Here is a 13563-nt window from a genome sequence, read left to right on the forward strand (position 1 = left end):
CACAAAGCATGCAATCAAGGCCTCAAAATGTATGTACTCGTTCTCAAAGCAAACCCAGAAAAAACCCGAAAGTTTGTACAGTTAAAGATCGAAAGATCATTAATGCATGTTTACTTAAAAACCGGTCCAAAGTCGATTCAGAAAAAATACGTTTTTAAAACATGTTTATTTAAGTTTTGCACCTGTTACGGACGATACAGACGGACAACCCGACTGCAATTTTAATGGGAACTGCACGCTGACATTGCAGTTGGCGTGCAGTCGGCGTGCAGTTCCCATTAAAATTGCAGTCGAGTCCGTCTGTATCGGCCCTTATGCTGAGCCGCGGTTATAAAATCACTACATCTTATAAAACAAAGTCCCGCGCCGCGTCTGGCTTTTTTTTATAGAATTTTTATTGAGGCTTTGGACACTCTATATGAACATGTCAGCCTCATGCCGCGTCTGGCTTGTTTGTGTTTATGTATGTATGTATACTTTATTGTATCAAATATCAAATATCAATATCAAATTGTAAATTGAATTAATTAAAAACGTGAGAAACACAGTCACAAAGTAAATTAAATACAACAAAGGCGAACTTATCCGTAATCTTGTATGTTCGCGATAAACTCAAAAACTACTTAACGGATTTTCATGCGGTTTTCACCTATCGATAGTGTGATTCATGAGGAAGGTTTAGGTGCATAATTTGTTAAGGTAACCCGTGCGAAGCCGGGGCGGGTCGCTAGTAGATACATATTTACATAAATCGTATATATTTAGAGTAGCTACTTCATACGAATTTGAACTCTATTCCTTCAGGCTATTATACAATAGGAAGTCTTTAGGTACGAATCATGTGCATTCGTCTGGGTATTCAAGGTCATTGGCTACCGTCGATCCAAACGCTTCGAATGCAACCGAAATGCAAGCTTGACCGAGCAGGACCCTTTGGGCTATTGACTGTATAGTTACAGCAACACTCTTTATTGCATGACCATCCCGGTGGACTCGCTGGGCTATGAAACTATATAGTCACATGAACTATAAAGGCTTCGTCACACAGGCGCGTTTTCAGGGCGGTGCGTGAGCGGCGCGAGCCGCTTTTACATGTAAAACGCTCACGCCCCGCCCGGAAAACGCGCCTGTGTGACAAAGCCTTTAAAATCACAATACCGCTCCTGCTCTTGCAGGCCAATTCGAATGTACAATGATAACTGAATGATGTAATTTAGCTATCGTGCGTCTCCCTCATGCCAATACATGTACGGACAAGCACGAGCGAAATGCACGATATCCGAATGACATCATTTAGATGTCATTTTCATGTCACGAATTGACCTGTTAGATTATTAACGGTATAGGAGTTTTCGCCCCTAAGGGCCTTCGTATTTTCTTTAACAAAATAGGTAACTATTTAGTTTGCATGTGTAGTTTTAATTACGAATGAAAGTAGTGTGTTGCATCAAAAAGTTTCGGTTTACTTCACATTTGTAAATATACATATGAAATGGAAAAACGCCGGGTTGAAACAACATTTAGTAAAAACATGTTGGTTAAAAAACTCCAATGGAATATTTTTTGTGGGCTATCGTTAATTTATGAAAACTTATTCGAGTAGTTAATTGAATTACAAGAATATTTCAGTAGTCCAATTCGGACTTAACTAAAACCAGTACCAGGCATATATACTTATAAGTATATATATATTATAATGTTACTAAAATGTTCATGCCCAGTTTCATGTAATCGCTTGTCGTTTTAAAATGAGATTTTAACTTCGATTGCATGGGACCAACCGATCCGACCATCCCCCCCCCCCCTTTATCTCCGATACAACTGAGTCTAATAGTTCTTTACCTATCGATGACAGGAAAACCTATTAGAAATGTGCAGTCAAGCGTGAGTGGGACTCGCACTTAGCCGGTTTTTATAGGTATATAAACGACTCAAATACGATCACAAAAGTATCAAGAACTTTACCCCCTCAACCGTGACCAAAGGCTGACGTAGCCATAGATCAAAACCGCTCAACTATTCAGAAGCCGGCAAGTTGTGTTATCATTCATTAATGTAATTAATGGAGTTGCGAACTATGCCGGCTGATGGTCGGAGGTGAGCTATCATCTTTGTTGTATAAGCCTTTACCTGTACTTGTGCGGAGATACTGGCTTTAATTATCCACAATAGGGTTGTATGTTATTGCTATGTTAGTTTTGCATTCAGTCAAGGCGTCTGATATACTTACATATAAGTAGGTAACTGATTTTGACCAACAAGGCAACAATTATTTTTATTTTCTAATGTTTGTCAAGTTTAATATGAACTTGTACTTGGCTATCGCACTAGCAGATATGGACGAAAGATTTGAACCCCATTCACACTATTAAGGTTCCGTCACACAGGCGCCTGTGTGAAGAAGCCTTAACAAATGGGTTTGAAATGATGTTTCATACTTTATAAAATGACAAGACCGACCGTTAAGATGTATCTACACCAACGAATGTTGTGGAGATCCCCGTGGGAAGCCTTTGCCTAATTTGCCTTACAGTGGCCGAAAACAATTGAGATCCTGCTTGAAGAAGTAAGATCAAGATACAGTACTTCAAATATTAAGTGAATTAAATTATTAAGACAAGAATTTCGCATAAGTAGAAGTAATTTATTCCACGAGGCAAAAGCCTTCACGTGTTTAAATTAAAGCATAATTATTTGTCCAAATTAATGAATACTCCTGTTATCATTAGCATCATTAACGGTCGCTCGTCATTAAATTAGTAAATATTACGTAATTAATTTATTTCAACAATAAGTCCTCGGGGGCCAATTTCAATTAAAACTTTGTTTCCTCTCGGATTCACGTTAAGGCGAATTGTCTGTTTTATCACACATAATTACTATACTTAGTAAATTGAAAAAAAAACCTTTATTACAATTCATAATACATATTGTAAAAACCTTCAAAATTCCATACGAATTCAGATATAACTTAATAAAATATTCATGAAGGGGCCTAAAATTATATTATTACGTCCACTTCACGAGTCGTTTAAAAAACTTAAACTGTCGTGAGACATACTAACATTAAGCAAATTGTACCGTGTATCTCACGTGTTTTTAGTCACACGCGCGACCTGTTTCGGAGAGCCTAGGTCTCCATTTTGAAGCACTAACAGTCCATGAGTGAGTAGCGTTCACGACGGGCGCGCGTCACGCACTGCCCTCACTGTTAGTGCTTGAAAATGGAGACCTAGACTCTCCGAAACAGGTCGCGCGAGTGACTAAAAACACGTTAGTTAAACCGTAGAATTCGCTTAAAGTTAGGTACATTTATTTTAGTATTGCAATTTCAAAATGGGTAGGTATATTATCATGGAAACACAATAGTCTGACATTCATTATTTCAAAAATTTTAATCCAATTAATTATTTCCTCCTAAACAACACTAATGAAGTCGCCTTAAGGTCAAAACTGTCTTTTTTGTAAATAAACCTTCCTAAATTAATAACCGGCCAGCCCGCGGATGTTTTGTTGGATTTTGATTATAAAGGTAATCCAATTCAAACTTCTTTGTTGGGAATAAACTCGTAATCTCTTTTTACGTTTCTCGTGAGCGAAGGATGCATTTTTACTCTCCGTTTCTATTTATGTTCATAATTTTTGTGTTTCAGTTTTACCTTCGAGGACCAATTTCACCAAAAATAACATCTGAAAGGCATTACAATCGTATAGAACTCGATTTTAGTAGTGGATAAGTTTTTTTTTATTTTACTTTATTATATTAGGTACACTAAAACAGATTTCGTACAATTTCATGGGTAACATACAATTGCAGATTATGGCTTATGGTTTACAGCATGTTTTACAACTAAGCGGAAATATTACACACTGAAGTGCGACATAAAATAGTAGATAAGTGAATAGTTTTAATGAATAACATAGTGAAAATACAAAATTATCGGAAAAAAACTTCAAAAAATTACAACTTGTGTCAGTCCGTCGTCGGCGCGCTTACATCCGTCCCGTCTGATCCGCGCGTGCATCCACCTCTATATATTATTCAGGACGATTTCAACGGCGACGCCACACGGAATATTAGAGCCACGAGCACGGCTCATCCCGAATTTGGCGGTAATTAAATTGTTTTCAACGGTTTTGATCGGTTATTTCAGGGTGTAGTTAGGATGAAAATGTTTATGATGGTTAAATTATTTAGCAAGAGGTTTGATTTATTGCGTACCTATACAATAAAAAAAAAACAATGATCGTCAAATGCTAAGTCAGACTTCACTTTTCTGCTTACTTGTTAAAATTGCAAGAATCCTTAAGGCATTTAACAACAAATAGGTACATGAGGTACACTGAAGTTGAAATAAAGTTAGTGTTTTATTATTTATTCGTAAACACACATCAATTAGACATAGATAAAAAGAACATAGTGAAAATAAAGTGTCACGAAATGGCCCCATATCAGCATGTTCCTGGCGACTTCCAGGCCTTCCAGCGCTGATCTTCCGATGAGACCATCAAGTGAGAAATAATCACGGAAGGTAACAGACAAAAGGAAAGAAACATAAAGGAAATAAGTTTTTAAGTCTAAAATGCCAAAAGTAACGCTTTCTGTCCTATGTCGTAGCTTGAAATACCATGTTTACAATCGTATCGCTCATATCTACCACAAAACAACGATTGACCAGCATAATACACCATAATACAGCATAAGCACCGCATGTGGATGTGGAACTAGTTTGACCTAACCTACTCCTCATTTGTATTCAGTTTTTTTACTAACATCACAGACTAGAACAAAGACTGCAGTGCGAGTGAGCCGCCCGTATATATGTGGTTACTGCTACCGGCACTTATACTTTGAAACATGGTGTTTGTCTTTTCTACTTAAATCTCTAAAATATAATTAAAGAGGCAGTCATGTTGACATACTGTCAACACTGCTGCCTACTGAAAAAAGAACCTCGACACGAAAAGAAGTAGAATGACGTACTGCTTGAGGGGTAAATTTGCAATATAGGCTATGTTATGTCCTATCAACTTTGGAGGTAAAATAATAAATGGTTCCAAAATGTCGTGGTTTTAAAATTTTGTAAGGATCAGGTTAATAATAAACGCACTTTTTGTCCAATATCAACTGGCAGATATAACATATAAAACCATAATGTGCATAGGTATATGATTAATTAAGATTGATTTTTTAATATTATCCAATAATGGGATGACCTCAACGCCTTTGACAGGAACTGGTGGGAGACGGGTCAAGACCGGGATACGTGGAAAGGGAGGAGGGAGGCCTTTGCCCAGCAGTGGGACACTCTAGGCTCATATAAATAAAAATCCAATAATCATAAGTAGGTACATGAGCAATTGAGCAGGAACCCCAGACACCTTGCAAAAATATTTTTAAAATAAACACAATCTTAAAAACTTGCTTGTAATAACTACGGGAACATTTTGCTTTGCTTTTACCTCTCAAGTCAATCTCAAAATATTATATAAAGAGTCTCTAACGTCATTAATTCGGCAGCATTATGAAGCAGACTTAGCAGACCGCCCGCTTCGCCCCGTACCGGGCACAATCCAGTAGGCTGACTCTAGTGTGAAACCGCATTTCAGAAGCCGTAAGGTATTAAAGGTTATTCTGCTCAAGTCAAGCTGGTCTGAGAGGATAGCACGTGGCGTACATTACAATAAAACCATGGTCGTTGAAAATACGTTTTTGGTAGTTTATAATATAAATGCGTGGCAAAGTGGCCACTGCACACGTCACAGGAATATTGCATACGACACTATGAATAGTATGCGATGATACCTATTTTTACTTGGTTATCAAAAGAAAAAGAGAATTCGATTCTACTCCATAAAAAGTAGGCAAAGAATTGTAACACAATGTAAAGTTGTTGATACATATTAATATTTAAACATCGTAGGTAACATTTCACATAGCTGTATAGGCAACAACTTACCATGTTTGTTGCTTTGTTTATGTTAAGGCTTTTCAACAATATTACATTTTTTATATCGCCTTAGATTTTCACCACCTTAACAGCTTCAGGATCAAGATTAAGTGCACTACATTTTCTTTCGCCGCCATTTGAGTCAGTTCTACTGTACCTATCTCCACTGTCTCTGGTACCCTACTGAGCAGATTTAATTAACAAGATATGGGTCTCTTTTAAACCAACTCCACCAAATTTTTGGAGCATTGGAGATTAAGAATCAACGGGTTGACAAGACATTAAGCAAATCCACAGTCCATTGTGTAATTAATTACTTTATGATATCGATATTCGTATTGTGCCTTTGGAATTCAATCAAATATTTTATCAAAATATCTAAAATCTCTGCACTTTTGAAATCCTAATTAAGTTTGTCGACCATTCTAAGAAATTTATTTGTAGTCCATATTTGTCCGATGATGTTTCGTTTGTGTATAAGACCTAAGGTAAACGTACTATGACACCCTGCTGTCACCTCTATTGACAATGACTTAAGTTTCAAGATGACATGTACTGGTACCGCGTCGAGCACCTGTATACCTTATACCTACCCATACGAAGCATACAAGTACACACACACGTAAGTTATAAAAGTCAAAACCCTCGATACGTAGCAAAACTCTTTCTATAACTCCAATATAATTGAATAATTTCTTCCAACTCCAAGAAAGTTGCCAATTAAATTGCAATCAGGCCGGCTAAGTTGCATGTTACGGCTAAGTTGTGTTACAGCTAAGTTGCATGTTACTAGTAACTTGCGGCAAACAAACGAACGCTAAGTCCCATTGTAAGTCAGCTCAGAGCGCAAGTTCTCTTATGAACTTCTACTGCGATTATAATTAGTCTAACTAGTCTAATGGTCTGGTAAGAAATAATGGATGAAGATAAGTAGAATTCACTTTTTAGGGTTCCGTATCTCGAAAGGAAAAAACGGAACCTTTATAGGATCACTCGTGCGTCTGTCTGTCCGTCTGTCACAGCCTATTTGCTCCGGAACTGCTGGACCAATTAAGTTGAAATTTGGCACACATATGTAAATTTGTGAGCTAAAGATGGACGTGTAACGTAAACAAATGAATTTTAAATATGGAGGCCTCTTTTGGGAGAGGTAAACACAAACAAAACAAAAACATTGGACGGTAAAATGGGATCCCACCTCAGCATAATACCGCGTGGCGTAAACCGTGGTGCTGATTTCAGTGGGGTCCTGGCTTATAAACTACAAATTAGTGGCGACACATACGCCCACGACACAGAAAAACTGCTTACTTACTGCTTGCTGCTTACTTTTAAATCTAAAAAGCTTTTTTTGATACCTTTCAAATAGGAGTACTAGGCTTAGGCAGGCTACTAAATGACGTGACATATGTCATGCCTACATTTGAGACGACTCTGACAACATCTCAAAGCCAGAATATATAAAGGTTACGCCATAAGAGACAACTCGTTAGGCTGTCTAGCCTGTAAGATGTTCCTAAAATATACATTTTATTTTGCTGAAACTTACATTAATCCGAAAGGAGAAAGCTTTATTAACCTATTGGTGGGGTACCTAAGAGAAACGAAGGGTAAAAGAGGAAGAGGGGAAGAGGGAATTCTCACATTGTTTTTCTTGCCCCCAGCAAAATATACTGTTTCGCTTGCCCCACGTGACCTAATAGAAATATTATTGCATTTTTTTTATTATTGCACTTATGAACTGTACACTCAAATACCTACATATATTATTTACGCAATTTTGACAATATTTAACACATAGATTGACTCGACATAACTTTTTTAGTCAGCATTACGTAACCAACAGTAACAGATAATCTGCTCTGTTTAAATATGTTGGTATCCCAATTTTTTAAGCAGACTTCCGTCAGCGAATAGCATCTCGATTAACATCAGAATAAAAAAAAAGAAAACAAGGAAAAAATATAACAAAATGTCATATACAGAGGGTAGTCAAATTGGAAAGCTTGCGCCATTGAATGGAGGACGTTAGGCCGCAATCTAACTTGCTAAATTAATTTATGATAACCTTAACGAGGTTCTAAGGTAGCGAATTAAATTTTACTCTGTTTTCGTAACTTTTTTTGGTTAGGCGTACACAGTTTTATGATAAAGTGGAACACAAGAAAAGTTACGATGCCGATGTTTAAGGGCCGAATTCGCTTAAGACTGAAAACTGGTGAGGATTTTATAGGAGAGTTTTGACAGTTCAAATCTGATGGCGTCAGCCCTTAAGAATGAACAACCTATGTCACGTAACCTCCCCAGCCTCAAAGAGCCAATCGGCCATATTCGAACTTTAAGATACGTCAAATACTAGAGATTGAAACGATATGGAATGGATATGTCAGTGTCAAAAGTGACGTTTCTTTAAACAAACGCGTCACTTTTGACACTTGTTTGACATTGACGTATCCAATCCATATCCTTTCAATCTCTAGTATTTGACGTATCTTAAAGTTCGAATATGGCTGTCAGCCACTGGAGGGTTTGGTTGGTTTCTTTAGAATATGAGATCTATTTCAGTTTATAATTTATATACACGGCGTAACATGAGGAAACCGAAGTAGTAGTGGTAGTAGTAGTGTGACTTTTTAAAAACACAATATTTATTAAAAATATTTTTTATTACGTGAAATATTATTACGTGATATACGAGGGAATCGTATATCACGTAAATAGAATCATTTTCTTATCTGGAAAACTAGCCAAGTGATAGTCGTTTTATAGAAAACATCAATCGAAAGTGAAATAACGTGTGATCAATTGACTTTTTGTTCACATTTGTTCTTTTCAGTTGAAGTTTGTCATTAAACAATCCTCATCAAGAGGTATATTTATTTGATGCAACGAAATACAAAAAAAACATCTTGGCTACGGCCCTTTATAAACATTAAAATCTTTATTGAAAACTATTTAATATTTAAAGTACTCTTTGTTACACCCGTGATACTACAAAAACGATGTGATTTAGCCAAAACATTAACTTTTTATGAAGTGAATGTTGCAGAGTTCAAGTTATGTATGTATGTAGGTATGTCACTTTATTGCAAATAAACAAGTTTAGGTACACAAAACAGAAACAACAGAGTAAAATATGTAAGCAAAGTGTATGTACACTGTGCACTGTGTGCACAAGCGAACTTATCCCTTATTGATTTCTTTAAAAAAAAATGTACTAGTTGCGTATTGCCCCAGTCTACTCTTAATTTACCTATGGAACCTACTAACCCACTTCTACTAATTGCCGTAATTCTCAATAACAAATACAACTAATCAAAGAATGTTTACGGGTTGACCCTTTTCAAGCTGAAACAAGTTTGTTGCGCCAGACACCGCTCCGAAAAACTTTTAATTCGTTTTTCACTTCGTTATGAAAATATTTCAATCGTTTTAATTGTGCCCGAATAGGCGGAAAACATTTTATTACGGAGTTACGCTTTTGTGTATAATTTCTGTAATGAGTTTTGTTTGTTTTGCACTTACTGTTTTACTGTTTTGTTTATGCACTTGCGGCGAGTATACCGCTGGTTTGCGTAGATGCAAACATGTACAGTCAGCATAGCTAGTAGTTTAGCACCCCTGCATGGTAACTATTTTAATAAACTGACCTTGATGCATCAACATACATATATTTATTCTACTAAAACATGCTATGATCATAATATCAATGCAAAACTTATTTCGTTGCGAACACAAACTGCTAAGTGTAATTAGTTGCCTGTACTTCAAGTTTGTGCAACTAAATTCAACAGTCCTCATAGGTGAAACGTTGCACATAAGTTATTCACTAAGTCGGTTGCCGCGGACCATGTTGGAATAGATGCAGCAAAATGCTCGCATTTTGCGTTATGGATTTCAATTTTTGAACAAAAAAAAGCGGCCACGTTCGAGTCGGACTCGCCCATGAAGGGTTCCGTATTTAGGGGATTTATGACGTATTAAAAAAAACTACTTACTAGATATCGTTCAAACCAATTTTGGGTGGAAATTATCATGGTAATGTACATCATATTATTTTTTTTAGTTTTATCATTCTCTTATTTTAGAAGTTACAGGGGGAGGGGCGAGTGGCGTGAGTAACAATTTGAGGCGAAGCCGAAGCCAAAGAATGGATGAAAACATGTCTATGGTTCACTTATTTGTCAGAGATGACATTTAAAATAAGGTTGGCAACACTGTATTTCATTCAATATCTTTTAAGTTGTCATTACACGAAGTATCGTAAAATCGCCAAAAAGATACTGCGTGTATGCACAAATTCTTTTTTGGGGCATAGACTAAAGACTTGTCTTGACAACTATAAGGTAGGTTTTTAAAGGTGTGCACGACCCTTTAAATGACAAATAAAAGTACGGGAGTAGAAAAAAGTATAAAATAGTATATATTGCAACTCAGTAGTTCTACTTGCGGCGCCACGGTTCATAAAAGTTCATAAGTAAAATTACCGTTTGGATTCAGACTACAGACCACACAGTAATGTCGCCCCGCAATACTGCCGCAGTAATTCTGGTGTTTACCACATTCCTGTGCCTCACACGCGCTTGCTTCGCTTCACAATGCGGTGTCCATTTAGTCGTTGATCTGGTCTGTGGTTGTTGGTAAGACAAACCAACCGACATTGCACTGGCTTATGACATGGCCCGCTGCTACAATAATCTACGAGTAAGTTTGTGTGTTGGTCGGGTTGAGTTAACATGTGTTGCGCCAATCGAGGTAAGTTTGGAGAAGGTACGTAGTTAATTGTAGAATTAGCTAATATGCAAGTCAGAGTTTGGTTACTAATTTATCTTGTCCACACAAGTTAAGAATTGGTGGGAGAAAAGCCAACAATTTTTGTACCTACACCCGAAAATTGCATCTGGGCCGATTTATACATACAGGGTGTCCCAAGAAGTAGTGATATACTGAAGCTGGGAGGTAGAGGACCTAGAGGGCTATCTGAATCACCCCCATGTATGTTCCGCGATTTTTCGTATTTTAGGAGTTATGACTTTTTTTAATTTTTCACCTATCGCCGAGTACGATGAGATTTTTATTTATGGTGACGTGAATTATTGCGGTAGATGCTTGATTTTTTTTGTGTGCTAAGCTGATAGATAGGCCAATTCAGTATGGTAACATTTACTATCGTTAGATCTCTGAATGGAATTAAAAAAAAAATTAATGCCAAGAAAGATAAAATTACCCAGTATGTTTTATTTTTCTAAGCGCCCTTGAAGTTGTGAACATACTGGGTAATTTTATCTTTCTTGGCATTAATTTTTTTTTAATTCCATTCAGAGATCTAACGATAGTAAATGTTACCATACTGAATTGGCCTATCTATCAGCGTAGCACACAAAAAAAATCAAGCATCTACCGCAATAATTCACGTCACCATAAATAAAAATCTCATCGTACTCGGCGATAGGTGAAAAATTAAAAAAAATCGTATAAAATTACCCAGTATGTTCACAACTTCAAGGGCGCTTAGAAAAATAAAACATACTGGGTAATTTTATCTTTCTTGGCATTAATTTTTTTTTTAATTCCATTCAGAGATCTAACGATAGTAAATGTTACCATACTGAATTGGCCTATCTATCAGCTTAGCACACAAAAAAAATCAAGCATCTACCGCAATAATTCACGTCACCATAAATAAAAATCTCATCGTACTCGGCGATAGGTGAAAAATTAAAAAAAGTCATAACTCCTAAAATACGAAAAATCGCGGAACATACATGGGGGTGATTCAGATAGCCCTCTAGGTCCTCTACCTCCCAGCTTCAGTATATCACTACTTCTTGGGACAGCCTGTATAAACTGCCTTGTGAAACTATAATTACAATTCAAGTATTTGCTTCTAAGCGGTCATAAATAAGTCAATCAAGTCAAGTCTATTTGCATTGGACAACCGCAGGCATGATCCAATACGCATTTAAATTTAAAGCGCAAATCAGTTCTTGATCTCTCTACAGTTAAAATACATAGTAAAATACCGTAAAATCATATCCTCAATTTATTAATCCGGATCATAACAGTCTTTTAGCACAGTTTTCTTCATAAAGTTTAACTACTTTTGGGTGGTAAAATTCTTATTAGACATAAATTACAGCTGAGGTGATCTACACCAACAATGTTGATATTGTTACATAGTTAGCTTACGGACAGATTATCGAAGTACACTTAAACTTTCACGATTTTCTCACATTATTATTGAAAAACCGAAAATCGTTAGTGTTGCGTGTCGACCGAGTGAAACTTGATAAACTAAGTGCGAGTAGTTCGAAAACCTCGCGCGGCTAGATGTTGATGTCAACTTGAGCAAGTCCTTCTTCGAAAACACGAGGACATTGCCGTCCTTGAAACATCGGAGGTAATTTTTAAAGCTTAAGTACGACGTAATTAAGTCCAGTTAAAGTAAATAGTAATAATGATTACCGAAGTACTTTTTAATCATTGTTGAACATCCACTTTCGCAGTAAGGATGGTCAGTAAGGTTCGACAAAAATCGCATAATACACCTCTAAAGGGGTTGTCGATAGCCAATGACATTTAAAATTTCAGACCCCATTTAAAATTTTCCGATAAGGTCTAAAACGAGCCTAAACAAGGATAAAGGCCTGCAATATCGCGTCATAATTCGATTCCCATCAACGCTTGCCCGGTTAATTGCTCCAGCATTCTCCGCAGGCCGGTATGTCAATGAAATCAATTACTCGCACCGTCCTAGACACATTGTCGGGAGATTACCACATGCCCACACTAACCATAACCCATACCCGGGAATGTCTTCATTGCTGGCCGGTGCAGCAAAGTGATGGCTTGATAGGGATGCATTCCATGAGGGTGTTCAATAGCTTACTATTTTTAGTTTTCTGATAATCTTATGTTAAAAATAAAACAATCTTTTTTTTTATTTTGGATGTTGCGCCGAAGTTTTTTATGGGACAACCAACTGTAGGTGTCCTCGCGATTTCGAATTTGTCCCCATTATGAACATATGTACATTTTCTAGCTATCTACCTCTACCTCGTAGAGTAAGTATGTGTATAAGAGTTGAATAAAAGCACTTAGTATTTTTTGTCTTTAACCCGCAAAGTAATGCCTTATTCCATTACTAAACCTCTTAGGTATTTATACATCTTTACAAGCATAATATTATTTAATTTCTGTTTTATCCCTTTCTTACAAATACATAAGCCAAAATAACAGATTGAGACAAACGATATTAATAGCTGATTGAGGCTTGTAGCTCGTATATGAATAACACCATTTGATATGAAATGGTTTTTACAGTACATATGGGGCTACTTTTCCGCACTAGTGCGTAAAATAGCACTTTTCGTGCGTATGTCGAAACTTTAAAGTGCCATATGTACTGTAAAACGTTGTTCGATATACGTGCGAATAGGTAATTCGCAACTCGTGTCGATTTAACTCCCTTCGGTCGTGTTTTAATTTATCGCCACTCGTTTCGAATTTCCTCTTTTTCGCACTTGTATTGAAAATAACTATTATTAACTCTCATAATCACACAATCATAATATCGCTTTAATCCACTGTCCGAAACTCTTCAAAGCGCACA

The 13563-nt window shown here is 36.7% G+C and overlaps 1 protein-coding gene across 1 annotated transcript in view; it reads right to left on the reverse strand.

Moving 5' to 3' along the window:
* The window catches only part of LOC134650195 (polypyrimidine tract-binding protein 2), a 669692-nt gene that overhangs the window by 372294 nt on the left and 283835 nt on the right, over nt 1-13563 (reverse strand). The window lies entirely within an intron of this gene.

This window comes from Cydia amplana, chromosome 8 (genome assembly GCF_948474715.1).
Source record: "Cydia amplana chromosome 8, ilCydAmpl1.1, whole genome shotgun sequence".
Taxonomy (NCBI): Eukaryota; Metazoa; Arthropoda; class Insecta; order Lepidoptera; family Tortricidae; genus Cydia; species Cydia amplana.